The sequence below is a fragment of the Carcharodon carcharias genome, chromosome 16 (genome assembly GCF_017639515.1).
Source record: "Carcharodon carcharias isolate sCarCar2 chromosome 16, sCarCar2.pri, whole genome shotgun sequence".
Taxonomy (NCBI): domain Eukaryota; kingdom Metazoa; phylum Chordata; class Chondrichthyes; order Lamniformes; family Lamnidae; genus Carcharodon; species Carcharodon carcharias.
This window is the reverse complement of record NC_054482.1, coordinates 6,848,813-6,874,120: the sequence shown is the minus strand read 5'-3', so window position 1 is coordinate 6,874,120 and position 25,308 is coordinate 6,848,813.

The following is a 25,308-nucleotide window of genomic DNA, read 5'->3' as shown; positions in this document are numbered from 1 at the left end:
CTTGGGCTTCCGCTGTTTTGAGCCCTCAATATCTGCCATAAGCCTCCCTTTTTCTCTTTATCCAATCCTGTATATCCCTCGACGTCCAAGGTTCCCTGGATTTGTTGGCTCCACCCTTTGTCTTTACTGGGATATGTTGGCCCTGTACTCTGTCTGTTTCCTTCTTGAATGAGTCCCACTGCTCTGATGCAGATTTACCTAAAATGAATGAACTGTTCACAGTCCACTCTGGCCAAATCATATCTGATCTTATTAAAATTGGCCTTCCCCAATTTAGAACTCTGATTTCTGGCCCATCCTTGTCCTTTTCCATAACAACCTTGAATCTAATGGAGTTTTGATCACTATTTGCAAAATGCTCCCCCACTGATAACTCTACCGCTTGCCTGGCTTCATTCCCGAAAATTAAATCCAGGACCGCTCCCTCCCTTATAGGACCTTCTACATACTGGCTTAAAAAGCTCTCCTGGATGGAAGAATTCCGCTCTAAACCTATCACACTATGTCTAACCCAATTAATGTTGGGAAAGTTGAAGTCGCCCACTATTATTACCCTATTATTTTTACACTTCTCTGAAATTTGCCTATATATCTGCTCTTCTATTTCTCTCTGACTGTTTGGGGGCCTATAGTACACTCCCAGCAATGTGATTGCTCCTTTTTTATTTTTCAGTTCTACCCATATGGCTTCATTTGAGGAGCCATGTCATCCCTCCTTATCTTACTGCTGTAATTGACTCCTTGATCAATATTGCGATACCCCCTCCTCTTTTATCTCCTTCCCTGTCTCGCTTGAAGACCCCATAACCTGGAATATTGAGCTGCCAATCCTGCCCCTCTCTCAACGATGTCTCTGTGACAGCAATGACATCATACTTCCATCTGTTAATTTGAGCCCTCAACTCACCTGCCTTATTTATCAGACTCCTTGCATTAAAATAAATACCATCCAACCTTGCCAAACTCCTTTGTACCTTTACTGGCCTATAATTTCTATGCCTTCCAGACTCACTTGCTCCCTCTTCTAATTTTGGTTGTGCATCTCCCCCTGCTGTAAATGTAAATTGTCATCCTTGAATTTAAACCCTTCCATTGCTTCACCTGTTAATATCTAATATCCAAGGCCTTCATAGCAAGAGGATTCGAGTACAGGAGCAGAAATGTCTTGCAGCAGTTATACAGGGCCTTGGTGAGACCACACTTGGAATATTGTGTGCAGTTTTGGTTTCCCTAGAAAGGATGTTCTTGCTATAGAGGGAGTGCAGCAAAGGTTTACCAGACTGATTCCTGGGATGGCGGGAATGACATTTGAGGAGAGATTAAGTCAGTTAGGATTATATTCGCTGGAGTTCACAAGAATGAGGGGGATCTCATAGAAACCTATAAAATTCTAACAGGACTAGACAGGGTAGATGCAGGAAGGATGTTCCCAATGGTGGAGGAGTCCAGAACCAGGGGTCACAGTCTGAGGAGATGGGGTAGACCATTTAGGACTGAGATGAGGAGAAATTTATTTCACCCAGAGAGTGGTGAGCCTGTGGAACTTGTTACCACAGAAAGTAGTTGAGGCCAAAACATTGCATGTTTTCAAGAAGGAGTTAGATAAAACTTCTGGGGTGAAAGAGATCAAAGGATATGGGGAGAAAGCGGAAGCAGGCTATTGAGTTGGGTGATTCGCCATGATCATGATGAATGGTGGAGCAGGCTTGAGGGGCCAAATGTTCTACTCCTGCTCCTATTTGCTATGTTTCTATGTTTATCTCTGCAATCTCCAGCAGTATGATCCTTCAGTCCCAGGGCTCTCCATCCATTGACTCCAGCGCATGCATCCTTCTCTCCCATCACTGAAACTTTCTGCCACTCCACTCTGGAATTACCTCCCTAAACTCCTCTGCCTTCCTATCCTCCTTAATGACCCCTTAAAACTCCCCTCTCTGACCAGACATCTCACTCACCCCTCTTCACTCGCACGGTACTGTTTCTTTCCTTTATGTCTTTCAAGTGTTTTGAAGATTTTGATACCTTAAAGGTGCTGTAAGATGTGTTGTATTGTTGAGAGTTTGACAGAGTCTGACAAACACTTTGAATGAAAATAGATTATTTCAAAACTCCCTTTCCCTATTTTTCCACTGCAAGCCTTGCTCTCCCAGGCAGTTTCTGTTGACTGATCACAGAATTGTTACAGTACAGGAGGCCATTTGGCCCATTGTATCTGCACTGGCTCTTCAAATGAACAATTCACCTAGTGCCATTCCCCCAAACTTTCCCTGTAACTCTGCACATTCTTCCTCTTCAGATAACAGTCTAATTCCCTTTTGAATGCTTTGATTGAACCTGCCTCCACTGCACTCAGGCAGTGCATTCCAGACCTTAACCACTTGTTGTGTGTAAAAGCTTTTGCTCATGTCGCTTTTGTTTTGTTTGCCAATTACTTTAAATCTGTGCCCTCTCATTCTCGATCCTTTCACAAGAGGGAACAGTTTTTCCCTATATCTACTCCATCCAGGCCTCTCATGATTTTGAATACCTGTGTCAAATCTCCTCTCAACCTTCTCTTCTCCAAGGAAAACACTCCTAACTTCTCCAATCTAACTTCATAACTGAAGTTCTTTCTCCCCAGGACCATTCTCCTGGATCTTTTCTGCACCTTCTCCAATGCTTTCACATCTTTCTTAAAATGCGATGCCCAGGACTGAATGCAATACTCCAGTTGAAGCCAAACTAGTGTTCTATACAAGTTTTACACAACCTCCTTGCTCTTGTACTCTAAACCTCTATTTGTAAAGCCTAGGGTACTGTATACTTTATTAACCATGCTCTGAAGCTGCTACCTTCAATGACATAAACATGAACACCCAAGTCCCTCTGCTCCTGCACCCCATGGAGTTTAGGGCAACAGCAGATTAACATGCTCTGGAATTCTTCATTGCTTGCCTCGACGGCCCAACATCAAGTGAGGAGGTAAACTAGAGAATCTCATTTCATTCCATACCTCCTCTTGATCCAAATTCTTTTACTTGACTATAATCAGTTGCATGGTTTTGAGGTGCATGTGGTTCATATGGAAAACATAACCGTTTCAGTTTCATTACTGGTGTTACAGCTGCCACAACATTTCTAAGTAGTGTTAACCTTACAAATATATAATTAGATCTGTTTCCCATAGAAATAGGATTTAGCTTACCTTGTTGGAGGCAAATTTACCAAATTATTTGAATATTAAATCATCCAATTTGATTGTAGGTTCAATTTCTTTAAAGCGATTAAGGTATTAATGAAATGCTCTTATGCTATTTTGGTACATGGAAGGAACCAGCGCTATAATCTTTAAAATAAGCTTCAAATTGATCATTGAAATTCAGATTCACACCCAACGTTTCCACTTTGATAAGTTCCCTATCTTGGGCATGTTTTCAAGGCAGGGTCAAATTATTCCTTTATGGAGAGGAAAGCAAGTGTCATGGAACACTCTTACCTCCAAGTAAGAGCTCAAAAGCTACAAGAGATGGTGGAGTAACGGTAGTATCACGGGGGTAATCTAGAAGGTCCAGATTAATGCACTGGGGCATGTGGGTTCAAATCCCACCACCACAGCAGCTAGTGGAATTTAAGTTCAATTAATAAATTTAAAAGAAAAGCTAGTCTCAGTGATGGTAACCATGAGACCATTGTTGTAAAAAAAAAATCTATCTGGTTCACTGCTGTCCTTTAGGGAAAGAAACCTGATTCCCTCACCTGGTCTGGCCTACATGTAACTCCAGACACACAGCAATGTAATTGACTCTTAACTACCCTCTGAAATGGCCTAGCAAGCCACTCAGTTCGAGGGCAATTCAGGATGGGCAACAAATGTTGGTCTTGCCAATGACACCCATATCCCATGAAAGAATAAAAGATTAAATACCTTTAGGTCCAGTTCTTCTCCTATTCCTCAGTGCTGCAAAACAATTTATGGCCAAAAGTGGAAGGCAATAAAACAAAAATTATATTAATAAAGAAAACAAAATATATTTTTTTAAACTTGCTTGCAAAAATGCACTGTCACAAATATAATATCCAGTGCTTGACCTTTTGCACTGAGTGTTCAGGGCTGTTCCAGGGATTTTAGCATAAGCAAGAATACTCTCAATACAATATAGCTCTTCCATTTAAATGATTATCAATCATACACCATTCAAGCACAATCTTTTTGCACGCTATCTCTAAACATTAACTTCAGTGAGGTGATACTGTGTTGCTAGAACAAGAGTACTCCAGAAAATACACTGGCAAGATTATTACACATCTGCTGCTGCATAAATCCTTTCATTCCTTGAAATAAATTACACCAGTATTTGTTACAATTAAGATAGGAGTGGTGCAATGAAAGCAATCATTATACTGGTAAATTGTGTCATTGTACCCGCTTCTATTTATAAACAAGGTTGTACAGCTTGCAAAAGACTTTTACTTTATTACCTCAGTGCTCCCTTAAAATGCACGACTATGGTGGAATCAGAGGTTAGGAAATGTAGCCCCCCCCTTACTTCCACCAATCTCCTCGCTGCTTAATGTCAATCTGACATGCGCTTGGAGATGTAACTTGGCACATTAACTTTTACAGATTAAGTTAATGACAGGGAAATCTCCAGTGGATTAAAGTGTTAAAGTAGAATATATAGATGCCAACCCATATTGAAAGCCATGAAGTATGCGCTGCCTATCCTGGCACAGCGAAGAGGACACTGACAGCTATAATTACTAAGTAGCTGAGATTTTTTTTCCAGACAAACAATGTCAGCTAATGGCCCAACAGTAAGTTTGTTGCTTCTCAGTCAGATGTTGTGGGTTCATAGCCCCAGGGTGGAGATTAGGGTGTGTACTCTAAGCTAACCTTACAAGGCAGGGGCTGAGCTGTTGGAGGTATTGTCTTTCAGATGAGATGTTGATGCCTGATCTGTTCTCTCAGACAGGTGTAAAACATTCCATGGCACTAACTGAAGACAAGTAGGGGAATGGAATGGCTGGTGTACTGGCTCATGTTTATTCCTCAACCAACATCATAAATAGAGCAAGAGATTTGATTATTAAGCTCTAATTTTGTGGGATCTTGCTGTGCATAGCTTGGCTGCTGTTTCCCTCTGTACCAGTAGTAAAGTAATTAATTAGCTGTGAAGTGTTTTGTGACATTGTGAGAAGCTATATAAAGGTAAGTTCTTTTTTTTCCCTTTGTGCTGTGCTGTCAAGTTAAAATTTCCTGGCCTTAGTATTAAAACTGAATGATATCCTTACAGAGGATAGGATTTTTTCATGAGAAAAATAGCATATGTTTAACTCAAACTATGAAGAAGAATAAAGGTAAAGATCATTTAACACATGGCCTGACGTCAAGCTGTTCCCTCTTACAGTTTAAGGGGATGGAGGGAAATCAGCATTAAGGCAGCTTGGGTCAATTTTGCTGTCCCATGGATCCTGATGGGATACTGGATAAGTACGTCAGAAAGAGAGAAATACAAGGGTACGGCGACAGCGGGAAATAAAGTAGTGGGGAGGAAGCTTGTGAGGAGCAAGAACAGTGCCGTAGATCATTTGGTCAGAATGGCCTGTTTCTGGTGCTGTAAATTCTGTGTAATCTCTTCGCCATCAAACTATGTATACAAAAGTGGGTTGTAAATATGGTTTCCAACTGATGAATTTCAATGGGATATGCTGAGGGCACCATACTGGGATGAGTGTGATATGACATTTGAATGATGAGTGGGCTAAACCACATCACACACAAATGAAGAACTTGTGAGACTGAGTTTCTTATATTTGGGAGGATCACAGCAGTGTGGTAATCTATTTGTACAGTGGCATTTATATCATGTGTTTGAACAATGCAAATGCACATTTTGTGGTTTGTAAGGAGGACTATCTTGTTCTGTGGTGGTATATGAATAAGTCACTCAGGTCATATAACATGGTCACTGTGTGCGTGGGATGCAGATGAGCTGATGCTCAGGGAAATAAACACAGCAGTAAAGGATAGTAACAAGGTTGTATCTGAAGTTGAGATGTAAGAGATGATACCAAGATCCTGCACTCTCCAAAGGGAGCCACAATCACAGAAAGTCACCAGAACACCTAGGCCCCATTCTTCAATCAATGCTTCCAATTATTATTGGATTGCCCTTAAAGAGTCATGTAGCTGGTGTAAACAGGGTACATTCAATGGTGCTAATAGTTGCGCAGATATCAGAACTCCCAACTATAATTCAGAGAGCCATTGGTTGTTTAACACCCCCGAACCAAAAGACCAAAAGATAGATCCACCAGTGAGACAAAAGCGTTTTCAAAATCCCCAAGCCCACAAAATCTGAAAAAGGCAAACCAGCAAATAAGAACTATAAATGAACTCAGGCTGAGTTAGCTGAGCTTTGAGAACCAGGCTGTCAGAGTTTGAGGGCACAAGTTAGATAAGCCTTGCATTCAGAATGCCCTGATATGGGAGTCACACCCACAGTCCTCCAAGCTAGAGCGAGAGTGTTGTCAATAGGACTGACCATGGAAGAGAAAGTGCACAAAATGAACTAGGTAACAAGGGTTGAGGGGGGGAGCGGCACGGTGAGAAAGAAAAAATTAGAAATAAAAAGAGAGAGACAAGAGAGTGTGAGGAAGAGGGGGGCAGAATCTGAGAAAGAAAAAAAATAGATGGAAGGGAGGAAGGAGAGAAAACGAGAGAGTAAAAAGCAAGAAAGTCAAAAGGATGGACTAAAGGAGAGAAAGACATTAGAGAAAGGGAAAGAAAGAAGAAAGCTGGACAGAAAAGAAAGACAGAGGTGGAAATATAAAGACAGACAAAAATTAGATCTGAAGCAGTGACAGATTCAGCAGACAGTAAGGATGGGCAAAAGTAAAACTCACCTTATTTTCCTGCCTGCTGCTGCTTACTGTCCTTGGGTTGTTAATTATGGTCTATATTGTTGTCTGATTGCAAGGGAGCCTATCTGTAATCTCATACTCTCAACATAGGGCTTGTTGCCACAATTTGTTTTATTAATATGAGTAACCTATGTATTATTGCTATAAAAGTAGCCTATTCCCCATCAGCTTTCAGCTCCGAATGCTGCAGAAGGCACTATGCACTAAATGTCATGCTTGTTGGCCTTCAGTGCAAACACTGCTAGAGGCAGCCCAAGAACCATGGCCATGTGAAGGCCTTCTGCTTATCTCAGTATTAGCAATGAATCACTCTCTCTTTCACATCTCCCCCAGTCATTACACAGATCCTGGCATCCAGGAAAATAATCCCAAAATCAGTTTCACTTTTGAGGGCTACCTTTGTGGTTATTGCTTGCTGTACACCCAATATGCAATATAGATTGTCCAGTTTCAGCAGCAGAACCATGGCTATTAGCCAGGAGATGGCTTCATAAAGGGAGTACTCCAATAGCAATGGGGTCTATAAGGGACTTATTAATGGATGTATTACAGCCTTGGGGCTTTGTACAATGCTTACAAATCACTCAGGCTTCACTCTCATTGTCATAACATTATCGAGTTACATTAATGGTGTCAATGGCTTGTAACTTTTGAGCTCTCTGTTATTCTCATTAATTCAATCCAAGTTCTAGGCACACAAAGACCATGTTCATTAGACCACATTGTATGCATCTGCTCAGAATACCATGAGAATCAAATGAGACCATAAATCCTAATAGCTTTGCAGCTGCTCGTAAAAATCATGTGCTCTCCAAAAGTGCATTGTTGATCTTCACAAGAAATCAGCTTTGAAAAAGCAAAGCAGTGCAATCATTGGAAATTTTCAGTAAATAAATTGCTCCACAGTGACAAGGTTGCTAATAAACCTCATGAAAAGGATTTGTGAAAATCCTCCATTCACCATTTTGTATAGACACTCTGACAATAGAATGTTCAGAGCACGTTGGGTTTCAAATTAGTGCCCTACAGCTATAATGCAAAGAAGAAGCACAACTAATGACAAAATTATGACAAATGAATTCCTACTTGACATGCAAAGATGTGCATTTTGGAACATTATAGGATCATACACCATAGAGAGAGAGAGGCCATTCAGCCCACCATACCTGTGCCAGCTATTTAAAACTACTCTCCAATGTGTGCCTCTGTCCTGCAAATCCCTCATAACCCTGCAAATTATCCCTTCATTTATATATTTTGATATCCTACTGAAAGATATTATAGAAACTGCTTTCATCACCCTTCCAAGCCATGAATACCTGACCACAACTCATTGCATAATTATTCCCCCAACTCATCTTTGTACTTTTGTCAATTATCTAAAATCTGTGTTCTTGATCCTCCTGCCAGTGAAGCCAGTTTACCCTTATTTACTTTAATAAAACCCTTCACAATTTTTTACACCTCTATTATACCTCCTCATAGCCTTCTTTTGCATAAACCATCTCAATTTATCAAATCTAACACTTGTACTATTTTAGCACATATTTCTCAGCTGGAGTAAAGCTTAACTTTTTCCTTTTTATATTTCAATAGATAAAGCTAAAGACTGTTAAATGCTTCAATTGTTCCTTAAATGGAAAATAATTTTCTTTCCTTCACACGTATATCACTTTTAAACATTGATCAAAATGCCAAGCTCATGCTACAGCATCGATGTGAATCCATATAGGGTCAGCACATCAGAACCTCGCAGACCAAGCAAGCTGGATGTTGTAGTTGTTTCCTCACTGGCCTTATGTGGCCGTAAGCCATAAAAAAGAACTCGCATTTCTGTAGCCTCTTTTACAGCTTCAGGATATCTCAAAGCACTTTACAATCAATGAAATGCTTTTGAATTGTAGTCACTATTATTAAAACAGCCAATATGCATGCGGCAATTAAATAAATGAACAGATAATCTCTTTTGTTAATCATGGTTGAGGGATAAATATTGTCCAGCACACCTGGAAGAGCTCACCTGTTCTTCTAAACAATGCCATGGGATCTTTTGCTTCAACTTCAGAGGTTGGATGGGTCTCGGTTGAATGCCTCTTAATAACAATGGCACCTTCAGCAATACAGCACTTTCTAAATGCCGCACTAGATAATCAACTTAGATTTTGTGCTCAAGTCTCAGGAGTGGATCCATAAACTGTTGTCTCAGAGGCCAGAGTGCTACCACTGAGAGCCATGGTTGACACATTATGAACGTGCTACTGGCACCACCCGAAAATGCCACACTCCATGTGTATTACCAACTATCAAGGCTACACATTCAATAGCAGGATCAGCAAACTAGGAAGTCTATCATGAGTCAGTGCTGCTAGCACCAACACATCGGGCTCAGCAATTAAGGCAGCTTCATTGTTTTGGTGACATTATTCAGTTGCACAACAGTAGGCTTCTCACAGAGCTCATCTACAGCAGCAACATATTCCAACAGTGGGCTGAAGAAATGGTGCAAAACCATCTTGGAAAAACAACTTCAAGCCTTGTAACAATGTCACTGAGAGTGGGCAACATGACACTGCACATTACTCTGCATACTAGAGTCTCATTTCAAAAACAAGTGTAGAGACAAAAAAATCACAAAGCTACACAGTGACATCATCCAATTCAAACCATTTCAGTGTCACTTCACTGTAGGGAAATTTGTAGTTCTCAATTCTTGAGGATGATTTGAGATACTTAGTCCAGTTATATTTTTATGTTTTTCATATCTATTCAGCTTCTAACGAAACATTTCATTCATATAATTCCATGTATGAGGCTCAGGTTATTTTATTCATGATTCACAATAAGGTTAACTTCAATCATGGAGTGTTGATCTAGCATGCTAGAGTCTTTTCTTGTATGAAACTGAGCTATAATGAAACAGCGTAATGCAACTTGTGATGGTCGCAACTGAGGATCGGTAAAGCTAACAGTGAAAATACAGCCCTTAGGGACTTTTTTATTCAGTCACATTTAGCAAAGCAGATGGAGCGGCACCTTGCATAAACTGAACATGGTATTTTTTCAATGACCGTATGAGAAATATTGTCACGTTGGAAGGAAGATTTCCTGTGCTGGATTTATAGTAGGATTGTAAACCAATGATTACAATGTTGCTACACCATGTATATAAGGGAATTTTTTCCCTTTGTTTGGTTAATCTGATGCATATGTACAGACATTTTTTTTTTATTCGTTCATAGGATGTGGGTGTCACTGTATGACTAGGCCAGCATTTATTGCCCACCCCTAATTGCCCTTGAAAAGGTGGTGATGAGCTGCCCTCTTGAACCGCTGCAGTCTATGTGATGTAGGTACACACACTGTGCTGTTTGGTAGGGAGCTCCAGGAGTTTGACCCATTTCAATTTAACACAAGTATCCTGAATCAAACCACAGACAAAATACAACAGGCTGGTGTTAAGTGATTTACCAGCTAGGTACTGGGCTGAACTGCCACACCTACCTAAATTGATTTTGATCAACCAGTTTGGGCTCAGATTGAAGGTAAAATGGGGGTTTCTTCCATAATATTAGAAAAGGAAACTCAAATGGTCAGATCAAGCTGAAGCCATTTTTCCTCTCATTCAGTACTAAGAGAACAGTTTCCACACTTTAGTTCAGAATTCAAGTTTGGTGACTGGGATCAACTTGTGTCAAACCAAATTTGCAAAATTGAACAGGGTCCAATGCATTCATTGTAGCTGCTCCACTTTTACTATGAAATAAAGAGGAATGATTTATCCAGAGAAACATTCCCTTTGAAAGAGTTGTTAGAACCAAGAATACTTGAAGAGTTGACCATTCGGCCCATCACACCCACTTCTTCCAGTTACCATGCACAATGTATGTGGAAAGGTCTGAGCTCACTGATCTTAAGAGGAGATCAAGGACAACTTCCAACTCTTCAGTCATCCTTACTTCTCATATTTATCCATCCACCTTGCCGAGCTCGCAGCATGGGAATCAGTGAACATCATGGAATATACAATCATCTCAATCAGCAACTATTCTCATACTAACTCCAAGCCCATTTTCCCTTCCCATAGCTCCTCCAAAAATGAATTTAGATTCATTGGTGTCTTGCTTGCAGAACTTTTTTTAAAATGTATTTGTGCATGGGATGTGGGCATCGCTGTGTGGCTAGGCCAGCATTTATTGCCAATCCCTAATTGTCCTTGAGAAGATGATGGTGATCCAACTGTCCTATACATTACCTCTCCCTCCTGATTGCTCCCTTCTTCTCAATATCCACCCCCCTTTCTAGGATTTACCCGAGGTTTGCTGTGGGTGATACAACAACCCAAACTCCAATGCCAGTTTACAGGCACGTGCCCTAGGGATGCCCGGTGTACATCAACATTTCACTTATTTAAATGAGGCTATTGGCTTAATATTAGATGTGCTTTAATTGACCCTACCCACGCTGATGCAGGAATAGTTTCATAACTTAAGCCAATAGGCTGGTGTGAATAAATTTGTAGGTTTTCAGTGCTCTATGTTCTGAGAACATAAAAGTGTTTGTGCTATGTGAGCTCGACAGTAATGTCTTTTAAGCGTACCACTGTGACTAAAGTAGTGTATCAGTTCATAATAAGTGTGTTCATTTTTACCATGTCTTCATGTGACTTAACATAAAACTTGTTTAACTGAAGCCCAATCTTACTAAGTCTTTATTCAGCCAAAGATGAATCTGCCAATTCCCAAGAAGAACTAACATGAAAGCACACGAGAAATAAAAATATTAGGTTTGATTAGCAACCTTTTTAAAAACTAGTGTGAAGAAAGAAAAGTAACCAATGACTGCCCTCCTTTGGGCAGGAAGGAGAGATGGAAAGGGAAAGCCTCTTCACAGTATCTCCTTGGTGTCAAGTTGGCATGCTTGGTGAAAAACCGTTGGAACCAAGTTGCTGTGATCCTCTCTTCTCAAATCAATAATCTACTTTCCAAGCCAAGAAAGTCTACAATGCTCCTGGGCAAATTTGTGGGTTGAATAGACAGACTGAATCATTAATGAGCAATGGAGGGATAGGACCTGTGACTTGGCTTGAGATAGTGTTACAAGCCAATACTCTTTTTTTATTTGTTCACAGGACCTGGCCATCGCTGGCTAGGCCAGCATTTTTATTGGCCATCTCTAATTGCCCTCGGGAAGGTGGTGGTGAGCTGCCTTCTTGAACTGCTGCAGTCCATGTGGTGTAGATACACCCACAGTGCTGTTAGGGAGGGAGTCCCAGGATTTTGAACTGGTGACAGTGAAGGAACGGCAATATATTTCCAAGTCAGGATGGTGTGTGTCTTGGAGGGAACTTGCAGGTGGCAGTGTTCCCATGCATCTGCTGCCCTTGTCTTTCTAGGTGGTAGATGACGTGAGTTTGGAAGGTTCTGTCTTAACTTGTAGGGTTATCTTTCTCAATGGGAAACCCGCACTTACGTATATGTGCAGACTTCTAAGCCTTGACCCATGTCCACAGGACTGGGTCTAAGTTCACTGGGCTGAGTGACATGGCATTATGCCTCAGGGAAAGCTGTGGGCCTTATCACTGGAGGTTGGTAACTGCTTCTCTGGATTTTTCAGTAGCCATAAAAATGGAATTTTGCACCTTTAGGTTTACCAGGTTGTTCTTGCTTGGGTCAAGGACAGAACTAATTTGGTTAGAGCTAAGAAAAATATAGAGGTACCATAAAACTGCTGGGAGTCTACTATAGGTCACCAACTTGTGAGAAAGATATGGCGGAACAAATTTGCAAGGAAATCACAGAAATTATGGAGATTTATAATGAGGAACATTTACTATCCCAGTCAATATTAAGATATTAATAATTTAAAGGGCAGAGAAAGGGAAGAATTTCTAAAGGGCGTTCAGGTTAGTTTTCTAGGTCAGAACATTCCTGGTCCAAAGACGAAGAAGGCATTGCTGACTCTGGTGCTGTAGAATGAGGCGGGTCAAGTGGATCAAATGGCAGTAGGAGAACATTTGGGGTACAATGATCATTGCATCCTATGGTTTAGGTTAGTTATAGAAAGGGACAAGGAGCAATCCAGTGTAAGGATAATTAATTGAGGGCCAACTTCAATGGGGTGAGAACAAATTTAGTCCAGGTAAATTGCAATCAAAGACTGACAGGCAAAACTGCAACAGGTCAGTGGGCTGTCTTTAAAGGGGAGATAGTTCGGGTACAGTGGAGGTACATTGCCATAAGCAGAAAAATGTAAGACAAATAAAACCAGAGCTTCCTGGATGACAAATGAGATAGAGAGTGAGATGAAGCTGAAAAAGGATGTATGTGACACATGTCAGGGTGATAATACAGTTGAGAAACAAACCGAACCTTTAAAGTTCAGAAGGGAAGTGAAAAAGGAAATGAGAGAAGCAAAGAGTCAGTGTGAGAAGAGACTGGCAGCTAACATAAAAAGGAATCCAAAAGTCTTCTATAGGCATATAAATAACAAAAGACTGAGAAAAGGAAGTGTGGGCCTGATTAGGGACCAAAAAGGGGAGTTACATACAGAAGCAGAGGGCCGAGCTGAGGTATTAAATGTATACTTTGCATCTGTCATTACCAAGGAGAAAGATACTGCCAAAGTCAGTGTGAAAGAGGAAGTAGTTGATAATTGGATAGGCTAAAATATTGATAAACCGGAGGTACATACGAATGTACGAATATACAAAATAGGAGCAGAAGTAGGTCATTTGGCCCTTGAACATGCTCTGCCATTCAATAAAATCATGGCTGATCTGTTTGTGTTTTGAATTCTACATTCCCATCCACCGCCGATAACCTTTCATTCCCTTGCCTAACAAGAATTTATCTACCCCTGCCTTAAAAATATTCAATGACCCTGCCCCCACTGCCTTCTGAGGTAGAGAGTTCCAAAGTCTCACAGCCCTCTGAGAGAAAAAATTCTCATCTGTCCTAAAAGGGCAACCCCTAATTTTAAAAATGTGCCCCCTAGTTGTGGACTAACCCACAAGAGGAAACATCTTTTCCACATCCACCTTGTTATTATGGTTCAGGATCCTACATACTTCAATCAAGTCACCCTTCACTCTTCTAAACTCCAGTGGAAACAAGCCCAGTCTGTATAACCTTTCTTCATAAGACAACCCATTTATTCCAGGCATCAATCTAGTAAAATAAAAGCAAAATATTGCAGATGCTGGAAATCTAGAACAAAATCAAAAATACCTGGAAAAACTCAGCAGGTCTGACAGCACCTACAGAGAGGGATACAGTTGACGTTTCGAATCTGTATGACACTTCATCAGAATGAAGACATATAGAAATTAGATGAAATATAAGCTGGTAGAAAGGGGTGGGACAGGTGAGCTCGATAGGGTACCAGTGATAGGTGGAGGCCAAGAAGAGATTGCCAAAGATGTTATAGACAAAAGGACAAAGGGGTGTTGACGGTGGTGATATTATCTAAAGAATGTGCTAATGGGGACATTAAGGGAAGAAAGCAGGACAAGCTAGTGGCAGATGGCCCTAGTGGGTGTGGGGTGGGGGGAAGGGATCGAAATGGGCTAAAAGGTGGAGATGAAACAATAGATTGAAATAAATTTAAAAATAGGAGGGAAAAGAAAAAAATATAGTTGTAAAAATCTTATAAATTTTTGGAAAAAGGGGGATCAGAAAGGGGGTGGGGATGGAGGAGAGAGTTCATGATCTGAAATTGTTGAACTCAATATTAAGTCCGGAAGACTGTAAAGTGCCTAGTCGGAAGATGAATTTGCGTTGAGCTTCACTGGAACATTGCAGCAGGCCAAGGAGAGACATGTGGGCATGAGAGCAGGGAGGTGTGTTGAAATAGCAAGTGACAGTGAGGTCTGGGTAATGCTTGCAGACAGACCGAAGGTGTTCCTCAAAGTGGTCACCCAGTCTGCGTTTGGTCTCTCGAATGTAGAGGAGACCGCATTGAGAGCAGCGAATGCAGTAGACTAAATTGAGGGAAGTGCACGTGAAGTGCTGCTTCACTTGAAAGGAATGTTTGGGCCCTTGGACGGTGAGAAGAGGGGAAGTAAAGGGGCAGGTGTTGCACCTTCTGCAGTTGCATGGAAAGGTGCTGTGGGAGGGGGTAGAGGTATAGGGAGTGATGGAGGAGTGGACCAGAGTGTCCCAGAGGGAATGATCCCTGCAGAAAGCCGCCAGAGGGGGTGAAGGGAAGATGAGTTTGGTGGTGGCATCATGCTGGAGTTGGCTGAAATGGCGGAGGATGATCCTTTGAACGCGGAGGCTAGTGGGGTGATAAGTGGGGACAAGGGGGACCCTATCACCCTGTTCACTTGCACTCCCCTCAATTTAATCTACTGCAATTGCTGCTCCTAATGCTGTCTCCTCTACATTGGAGAGACCAAACGCAGAATGGGTGACCGCTTTGCACTGCCTGGGAGGTGGTGGAGGCAAGTTGCCTCACATCCTTTGAAAAGTAACTGGATGGGCACTTGGCACATCATAATATTCAAGGCTAAGGGCCAAATGTTGGTAAATGGGATTAGGTAGGTAGGTCAGGTGTTTCTCACGTGCCGGTGCAGACTCGATGGGCCGAAGGGCCTCTCCTGCACTGTGATTCTGTGATTCTGTGTGATTCTGTCTGCAAGCATGACCCAGACTTCCCTGTCACTTGCCATTTCAACACACCGCCCTGCTCCCATGCCCACATGTCCATCCTTGGCCTGCTGCAATATTCCAGTGAAGCTCAACGCAAACTGGAGGAACAGCACCTCATCTTCTGACTAGGCATTTTACAGCCTTCCAGACTTAACATTGAGTTCAACAATTTCAGATCATGAACTCTTTCCTCCATCCCCACCCCCTTTCTGATACCTCTTTTTCCAATAATTTCTAATTTTTTTACAACTATATTTTTTTATTTTCCCCCCTATTTTTAAATTTATTTCAATCTATTGTTTCATCTCCACCTTTAACCCATTTCAATCCCTTCCCCCCACCCCACACCCACTAGGGCCATCTGCCACTAGCTTGTCCTGCTTACTACCCTTAGTGTCCCTATTAGCACATCCTTTAGTTAATATCACCATTGTCCTTTTGTCTATAACATCTCTGGCAATATCTTCTTGGCCTCCACCTATCACTGGCCCCCTATCGAGCTCTACTGTCCCACCCCCTTCTACCAGCTTATATTTCATCTCATTTCTATGTGTCTTAGTTCTGATGAAGGGTCATACAGACTCGAAACATCAACTGTATCAATCTAGTAAACCTCCTCTGAACCGCCTCCAATGCATTTACACCCTTCCTTAAATAAGGTGGTCACCGCTGCACTCAATATTCAAGATGTGGTCTCACCAATGCCCTGTATAACTGAAGTATAACATCTTTACTTTTATGTTCAATTCCCCTCGTAATAAAGGATAGCATTCCATTAGCTTCCCTAATTACTTGCTGTACCAGCATTCTAACTTTTTGTGACTCATGTACTAGAACACCTAGATCCCTCTGCACATCGGAATTCTACAGCCGTTCTCTGTTTAAGTAATTGTCTGCTTTATTATTCTTCCTGCCAAAGTGAACAACTTCACATTTTGCTACACTATACTGTATTTGCCAGATTTTTGCCCAATCACTTAACCTATGCATATCTGTCTGCGACCTCCTTATGTCCTTTTCACAACATATTTTCCTGACTATCTTTGTGTCATCTGCAAATTTAGCTACCATGCCTTTGTTCCCTTCATCCAAGTCATCGATATAAATTGTAAAAAGTTGAGGCTCAGCATGGAACCCTATAGAACTCAAGTCTGGCATCATGCCAGTCAAAAAAAGACCCATTTATGCATACTCTCTCTTTACTGCCAGCCAGCCAATCATCTATCCATGTCAAAAAGTTAGCCATTACACCTTGAGCTTTTATTTTCCACAGGAGCCTTTGATGTGGTGCCTTATCAAATGCCTTCAAGAAATCCAAATTCGGCACACCTACAGGCTCTGCTTTATCTACAGTGCGTGTTATTTCCTCAAGAACTCCAATAAATTGGATAAACATGATTTCCCTTTCACAAAATCATGCTGCCTTTTCTCAATTGCCTTGAGCTACTTGAACTGCCCAGGCATAACTTCCTTAATGATCGATTCTATCATGTTCCCCACAGCAGGCGTCAGTTAACTGGCCCATTGTTTCCTGTTTTCTGCCTCCCACCTTTCTTGAGGTGCTTCTGGAACGGCTGGCTATACTTAAAGTAGATAAGTCACCAGGACCAGATCAGATGCATCCAAGGATACTGAGGGAGATAAGGGTGGAAATTATGGAAACACTGACCATAATGCCCAAATCCTCTTCAGATATAGGTGTAGTGCCAGAAGATTGAAGATCTGAAAATGATAGACCCTTGTTCAAAAATTGGTGTATGGATAAGCCCAGCAATGACAGGCTGGCCAGTTTAACCACTGTGGTGGGATAGCTTTTAGAAATGATAATTTGGGACACAATTAACAGTCACTTGGACAACTATGAGTTAATTAAGGGAACCAACACAGATTTGTTTATCTAACTTGAGTGAGTTTTTTAATGAGGTTATGCAGACGATGGAGTGTACATGGATTTGCAAAGGGCATTTGACAAAGTGCCACATGACAGGTTTGTCACCAAAATCAGACTCCATGACTCTAAGGGAAAATGGCACCATGGACACAAAATTGACTGAGTGTCAGGAAAGAGAGAATGGTGGCTATCGGTTGTTTCCCGGATTGGAGGAAGGTATGTAATGGTGTTCCAAAGGGTCAGTATTAGGATCATTGATTTTCTTGATATATACTAATAACCTAGACTTGAGTGTGCAGGGCACAATTTCTAAATTTGCCAATGACACAAAACTTGGAAGTATTGTGAAATATAAGTAGAAAGTGCTGGAAAAGTCAGCAGGCCTGACAGCATCTGTGGAGAGAGAAGCAGAGTTAACGTTTCATCCAGTTCCAAAGAAGAGCCATTAGACTCGAAACATTAACTCTGTTTCTCTCTCCACCCGCTGCCAGACCTGCTGAGTTTTCCAGCACTTTCTGTTTTTATTTCAGGTCTCCAGCATCTGCAGTATTTTGCTTTTATGGAAGTGTTGTGAATTGTGAGGGAGGTAGTGAATAGACTTTAAGAGGACGTTGGCTATTGGAATAGGTAGACACATTGTAGATTAAATTAAATGCAGGGATGTTTTAAATGATTCATCTTGGTAGGAAGAAAATGGAGAGAAAATATAAAATAAAGGGTACAATTCTAAAGCGGATGTAAGAGCAGAGGGACCTAGGGTATACGTGCACAAATCAACGAAGGTGGCAGAGCAGGTTGAGAATGCAGTTAATAAGGCAGCCAGAATCCTGGGCTTTATAAATAGAGGAATAGAGTACAAAAGCAAGGAAGTTATGGAGAACCTTCAAAAGGGATGCTTCAGCCCCAACTGGACTATTGTGCCCACTTCTGGGCACAGCACCTTAGGATGGATGTGAAGGCATTTGAGAGGGTCCAGGAAAGATTTATGAGAATGGTTCCAGAGATGAGAAACTTCAGTTACATGGATAGCTTGGGGAAGCTGGGACTGTTCTCCTAGGAGAAGAGAAGGCTTAGATGAGATTTGAAAGAGGCGTTCAAAATCATGAGTCTGGATAGAGTAGATCATGCAAAACTGTTACCATTGGTGAAAGGGTTGAGAACAAGAGGGCATCGGTTTAACATAAATGTCAAAAGAACCAAAGGCGACATGAGGAAAACCTCTTTTTTTACACAGTGAATGGTTAGGATCAGGAACGCAGAATGGCTGAGAAGTTTGGTGGTGGCAGGTTGAATCATGGCTTCCAAAAAGGAATTGGCTAATTACTTGAAGAGAAACAATTTGCAGGGCTACAGGGAAAAGGTGGGAGAGTGGCACTAGCTGAGTTGCTCTTGCAGAGAGCTAGCATGTACACAATGGACCGAATGGCCTCCTGTACTATAACCATTCCAACCTTCTATGATTCAAACAATCTCAACTTAGGCACAAATCCAACAGCACACGGTAGTGCAGGGTTTCTTTTACTTAGCTGATTGCAGCTGAGTCATTTTGCTTTCACGTAAATTTCAAGGAGTAACTCCTCGTACATGCCCTGACTTTCTGGCCACAGCAGGTGATTTTGCAAATGATAATAGGCCAATATAAATAAACATAGAAGTAAAGCTCAGTATTATTAATTAGCGTTTTGCTGTTATTGACTCTTCCCTTAGTTGCTGTTATAACTCATGAATCAATCACGACTATTAAAAGTAATTGGTTAATTAATCACTGATGACAGCGCATACAGAGTATGACTTGTAATTTCATATATAGTGCAAATCTGCAGCATTTACAGTAATTTTAGAATTTAACAGAGATCCAATTGAACTTGTTTCATTTATATTTTCTATTTCTTGCACCCAGTGTCATGTTATAGAACTTCCAGTTAAGGTGTATTCTGAATAAGGAACAAATGACATACAGAGTTTGTTCCTGCTCCTTCCCAACAAAGGCAAAGATATCCATCATTGCCTGAGGCCACACTATCCTCATTGCCCCCTCACACACAAGTTACCATGTTAAATTACACAGGATTATTTAAAGATCGTTTTGGGGCTCGGGGAAATATGACACAGGACACAAGACAAAAGGCAAGTGACTGCATCACAGAAGGTTTACTTCATGAGTTTGCAACAGTATTCCTTTCAGTGATCCAAAGACAAAATGTATTTTTAGGTCACTCCATTGTCACCTCTTAACGTTGATACCAAGACTAGACTATCAGTCTATTGCTTGAGGGCCTCTGTGCATAGAGACCAATTTAACCTTAAAAACCCTCACTTCCACATGCATGCCCAATAGAAAACTTTAGCCAACTTATTTACATTTCCTGTCTTCCATATCAGCCATCCTGTTGCTCCCTAGTGCACTTGCCAAATTAATACCAATTACTGCTGAATTGCCTGCTCGCTTTCATTGAAACCTGGCCTGAAACTCATTGAATCTTCCCCAATTCACTTTCTATCTCAGTTCATCTGCTGCTGAACACTCATTCATGCTCTATTACCACTTATCTTGGCTACTCCAAAGAACTCGCTGGCTTCCCACACTCTACCTTATGTAAATTTCAAGTCTTGTTTACCCATCACACCTGCACGACCTACATTATCTCTCGTTTAAGCTTTACATCAATTTTAAAATTCTCATCCTGGCTTCAAATACCTTCATAGCCTTGCCCTTCCATACCTCTGTAATCTCCTTCATTCCCCCAACTTCCCAGGGGAGGTAGTGGTGTAGTAGTATATACCAGGCCTGGTACCCTGGAGAATTAGGGTGATCCTCTGGGGACCTGGGTTCAAATCCCACAAGAGCACAAATTTAATAAATATCTCAAGATGAGTCAGTTGTCATAAAAACCAATCTGGTTCAGTAATTCCCTTTAGGGAAGGAAATTTGCTAGCCTACATGTGACTCCAGCAATGTGGCTGACTCTTAAAAATGCCCCTGAACAAGGGCAATTATGGATGGACATGCCTACATTCCTCTAATTTTTAGCCTCTTGAACATCCACAATTTTACTCAGTCCATCACTTCAAGGCCATGCCTTCAGTTGCCCTAAACTCTGGAATTCCCTCCCTAAACTTTTTAGCTTCTCCTTCCTATTTTAAGACATGACTTTGGTTAGCTGCCCCACAACTCTTTATGTGACTCAGTCATATCGATCTGATAGTGCTCCTGTGAGGTGGCTTGGGGAAACTTTACTACATTAAAGCTGCTATATTAATGCAAGGCATTGTTGTTGGGGCTTCAAGTCTCAACTCAAAAGGCACTTGAATTAGATAGGTTACTGACCTTTATACAACTAATTTAATGCCATGGTCTTTGTGCGATTATGTACAACACGCAACAAACAATGATTCTTGCAGAGATTTTTTTTTAAGAGTTGATTGAGTTTGTCTTTATTGAGAATCTACTGACCCATTTTCTGTATATCTGCCTTTGAAAGTAGAGATTAATTTGGCATGGTCTAATCACACAAATCCCTTTTGAGTGGTGAGGGTCTTAAATGTTGTAAGCTTTGGCAGTAAAGCACATGGAGTTCTTAACATTTTCATTCCAGAATATCACTGTTTGCTGATAAACAATTCAGAGTACATTTAAATGCTATTGTACTGAATGAAGGAAACATCTCTTTACACAGAACAAGTAAGTGCATCATCCAAAAGAGAATGTTATAATGCATCCTAGTGCCATACTTGGCAAAGAACGACACATAGAAAATTGCCATAATGTATTCGCAATAAATATGGATGCAACAGTGCAGTTATTTTAGTCTGAAGTGATTATTCCATCTGGAGAGCTGATGCTGTCTGATTCCTTCTAATAAAGCCATACCACCCTCAATCTATTCAACCACAATCAAACTGATGAGCTTCAGACTTTTCAAAACCATTTAGGTCGCAATTGTCAAATCACCATGTCTGTTGCTAGGGGAAACAACGGGTTATTCTGTAGTCTTACCCACCCATGTTGTATGAAATGTGAGCAATCCCTCAAGACGATTGAATAATTGGGAAGTACATAAAAATATTTATTTTGCATTCATGGATTCATAAAGTAACATTAGTGTTATGCTATATAAAATGATAAGCAATTTAAAAAACAGTTCCATTTCTCCTCTTCCAGACTTTGTCCCTGTTTCAGCTCTCTCCTGCTGAAACTGTTGTTCATGTCTTTGTTACCTCTAGACGTGGTTATTCCAACACACTCTTGGTTGGTCTCCCACATTCTACCCTCTGTAAAATGGGGTTAGTTAGATTAGATGGCTGGTGTGTGGTTATAGCATGATGCTAACAGCATGGGTTCAGTCCTGATACTAGCTGTGGTAGGGCTGCCTCATGCTTGATATAGAATGGTGCCCCTCAAGATATAACTGCATGTCTCTCTCCAACAGAGAGAAATGCCTATGATCCCTTGTGGACTGTAGTTAACTATCTTGCCTTTTATAAACTCTGCTGCCTGTGTCTTAACTCGCACCAAGACCCATTCACCAATCACTCTTGTATTCATTGGCTTAAGTTGCCTCCCTGTCAAGCAATGTCTTGACTTTAAAATTCCCATGCTTGTTTTCAAATCCCTCCATGGGCATGCCCCTCCTTATCTCTGCAATCTCCTCCAATCTCACAACCCTCCAAGATACCTGTGCCCCTCTAATTCTGGCCACTTGAACATCCTTGATCTTAATCACACCACGTTTGGTGGCTGTGCCTTCAGTTGCCTCTGCCCCAAGCTCTGGAAAATCCTAAACAAAAACAGAATTACCTGGGAAAACTCAGCAGGTCTGGCAGCATCAGCGGAGAAGAAAAGAGTTGACGTTTCGAGTCTTCATGACCCTTCAACAGTTCTGTCGAAGGGTCATGAGGACTCGAAACATCAACTCTTCTCCACCGATGCTGCCAGACCTGCTGAGTTTTTCCAGGTAATTCTGTTTTTGTTTTGGATTTCCAGCATCCGCAGTTTTTTTGTTTTTACCTCTGGAAAATCCTCCCTTACACCTGTCCACCTCACTTTCCTCCTTTAAGAAACTCCTTAAAACTCAACTCTTTGACCAAGCTTTTGGTCACCTGATGTGGCTGATATCATGTTTTGTTTTATAAAGCACTTTGGGATGAAGGTGCTATATATATTTTAGCTGTTATTGCTGTGATTGCAACAGATTTAAAAACTGAAATCTTGTGCATTAAAACACATTTGTTCTATAGAAGTGAGGACAGATTATTCTTTGTGGCTCAGCTGCGTGTTCACTCAAGCTGAAATTAAAATAATATACTCAAGTGACTCATCACAAACACCCTGCACCTAGAGCCACTTTTCAATAATCTGCAAACATCCATCGACCAATAAATAGGGACTAATGAGCGTTTTGGAGTGATTACCCGCAAAATTCAGCGCAAGGATTTTCAGATGATGTCAATCTATGAGTAGGAAGCACGGAATAAAGTCAATTTACGATTTCAAACAGTAAATAGTTTAGGGACTCGTAATCTGCATCAATTTCAATTGAGGATGGTACTGGAGAATCACCTTGACCTGTCGAATTGTACTATAACTTGACTGCCATCCTGAGAAGAGGACGGGAAATAGCTTAAAAGCAGATTTTAATTTAACAAGAAACCTGCGCATGGATGTTTTCTTCAGCAATTGTGAAGCAGGCACTTTGCCTCAGAACTCCAGTTAGTTTCCTCTATCATAATATATTTTTCCTCCTCCACTATGAATTTTTAAAATTCTCACCCTTGTTTTCAAATCTCTCCATGGACTTGCCCCTCCCTACCTCCGTAATGTCCTCCAGCCCCACAACCCTCCAAGACATCTGTGCTCCTCTAATTCTGATTGAGCGTCCCTGATTTTAATCGCTCCACCATTGGCGGACGTGCCTATCTCAGTTGCCTACGCTCTAAGCTCTGGAATGCCCTCCTGAATCTATCCACCTATCTTCGTCCTTTAAGAATCTCCTTCACATCTACCTCTTTGACCAAACTTTTGGTCATATGACCTATTGCCTCCTTATGTGGGTCGGTGTCAAGTTTTTTTTTATCATGCTCCTGTGAAGGACTTAGGCATGTTTTATTACATTAAAGGTGCTACATAAATACAAGTTGTTTTGTTATTGATGCTAAGGTATGGTTCCATGGGCACCTCTCATCTTCTGGTTGGAGTGGCCTTTATTCTTCAACAGAAAACACAGGAATTGACAGCAGTTTACTTGAGCTTTGGGGGCACTGCAGCCCAGCTCGAGCCTGTCTCCATTCAACATGGACATCAGGAATAGGAACCCTGATGATTTTCCCTTTCTCCAGTCTGAGGCCAACGGTGGTGTCCTTACCTGTCGCAGCAGACAGCCACACCTACCTCAGCACAGGCTGGGGGCTCAACCTAGGCCTTCCTGGTGTGCGTGGCTCTGCCACTCACTGGATAAACTGACTGAGCTTTTGGCAAGTCTTGGGTGTTGAATGTATCTTTCAGAACCACTTCCTACGCATAATTCATATCCTTGGCCAATATGATCCAAAAATAGGCCCTTTACTTTTAAATTGAACGTTGGACTCATCTAAGCAAAGAATATGTGCTTCAACTTTAGTGCTCCAAAGCAAATAAACAAATTGGCTGCTGTGAGCTCAATGATGATTTATTCTGCCTTAAAATACAAATTACCAAAATTGTTCTTTGGAAACTGAAGAAAACTGACAGAAAATAATTTTCACAAAGGCTGATGGCAGCAATGCAGTTAATAGAGTACCGTGAGGTCAGTTGGAAGCCAGATTGCACTCACATTCCTCATGTGGGAGCTACTAATCTCAGTTAGATACTTCCGCACAGGGAAAGAGGAAGGTGGGAGGGCAAATAATCAGCGACTAAGTCATAGTGGGTCACGCTGGCATGCCTCCCAGTTACTGAGCACTAGAGCAGGGACTAGCCAATGTCCTGCCTACTTAGCTAGTGAATCATGTTAGGAGGCTTTTTAAATTTTAAGAGAAGTACAAGAGAAAATGATTACTTGGCTTATATTTTTAAACAGTATAATTAAATAACATTTGAACACGAAACTAATTAACAGATAGCGCTGAACGTCAAATAAATTCTGTGATTCATCAGAGATAATAAATGCATCATTATCTGAATTAATAAATAATGCAGCATGATTCATAGACCAAACAGGAAGGAATGGAATGCAAAAACAAACCATTGTTCAAAGGAAAATTCAGAGCCAGAGCCCAATTGCCTCCATTTTATTTAAAGATTATAACTTTCTGCAAATATGTAATTAGGCCTTTGCCAATTTTCCTCTAATGTGGACAGTCAGTTTTTCCATTTGAATTCTCGCTGATATTTAAGTGAATCTTGAGAATGCAAGCTTAGCAGGAAATCGGCAGCCTATCTCGGCAGGGGGACCTGCGGAAAATAAAACAGGCCAAAACACATTGGGCATGGTTCCCTTTGTGACATTGGTAATACTGTAATGCTTCTAGGGATAAGAAACTTCAGATCAGTGGATAGATTGGAGAAGCTGATGTTGGCCTCCTTAGGGAAGAGAAAATAATGAGGAGATTTGATGAGTGTTCAAAATTGTGAGGGATCTGAATGGAGCAGATAGGGGGGGAAACAGTTCCTGGTGGCAGAAGGGTCAAGATCAAAGGACACCAGTTTAAGATGATTGGCAGAAGAAGCAATGTTGACATGAGGGATAACTTTTTTTTTATGCTAGGCTCTGAGAGTGTGGTGGAGGTAGATTCATATTAAGGCTTTCAAAAGAGAATTGGACATTTATCTGAAGGGAAAGGATTTGCAGGGCTATGGGCAAAAGGCAGGGGACTAGGTGAGCTGCTCTT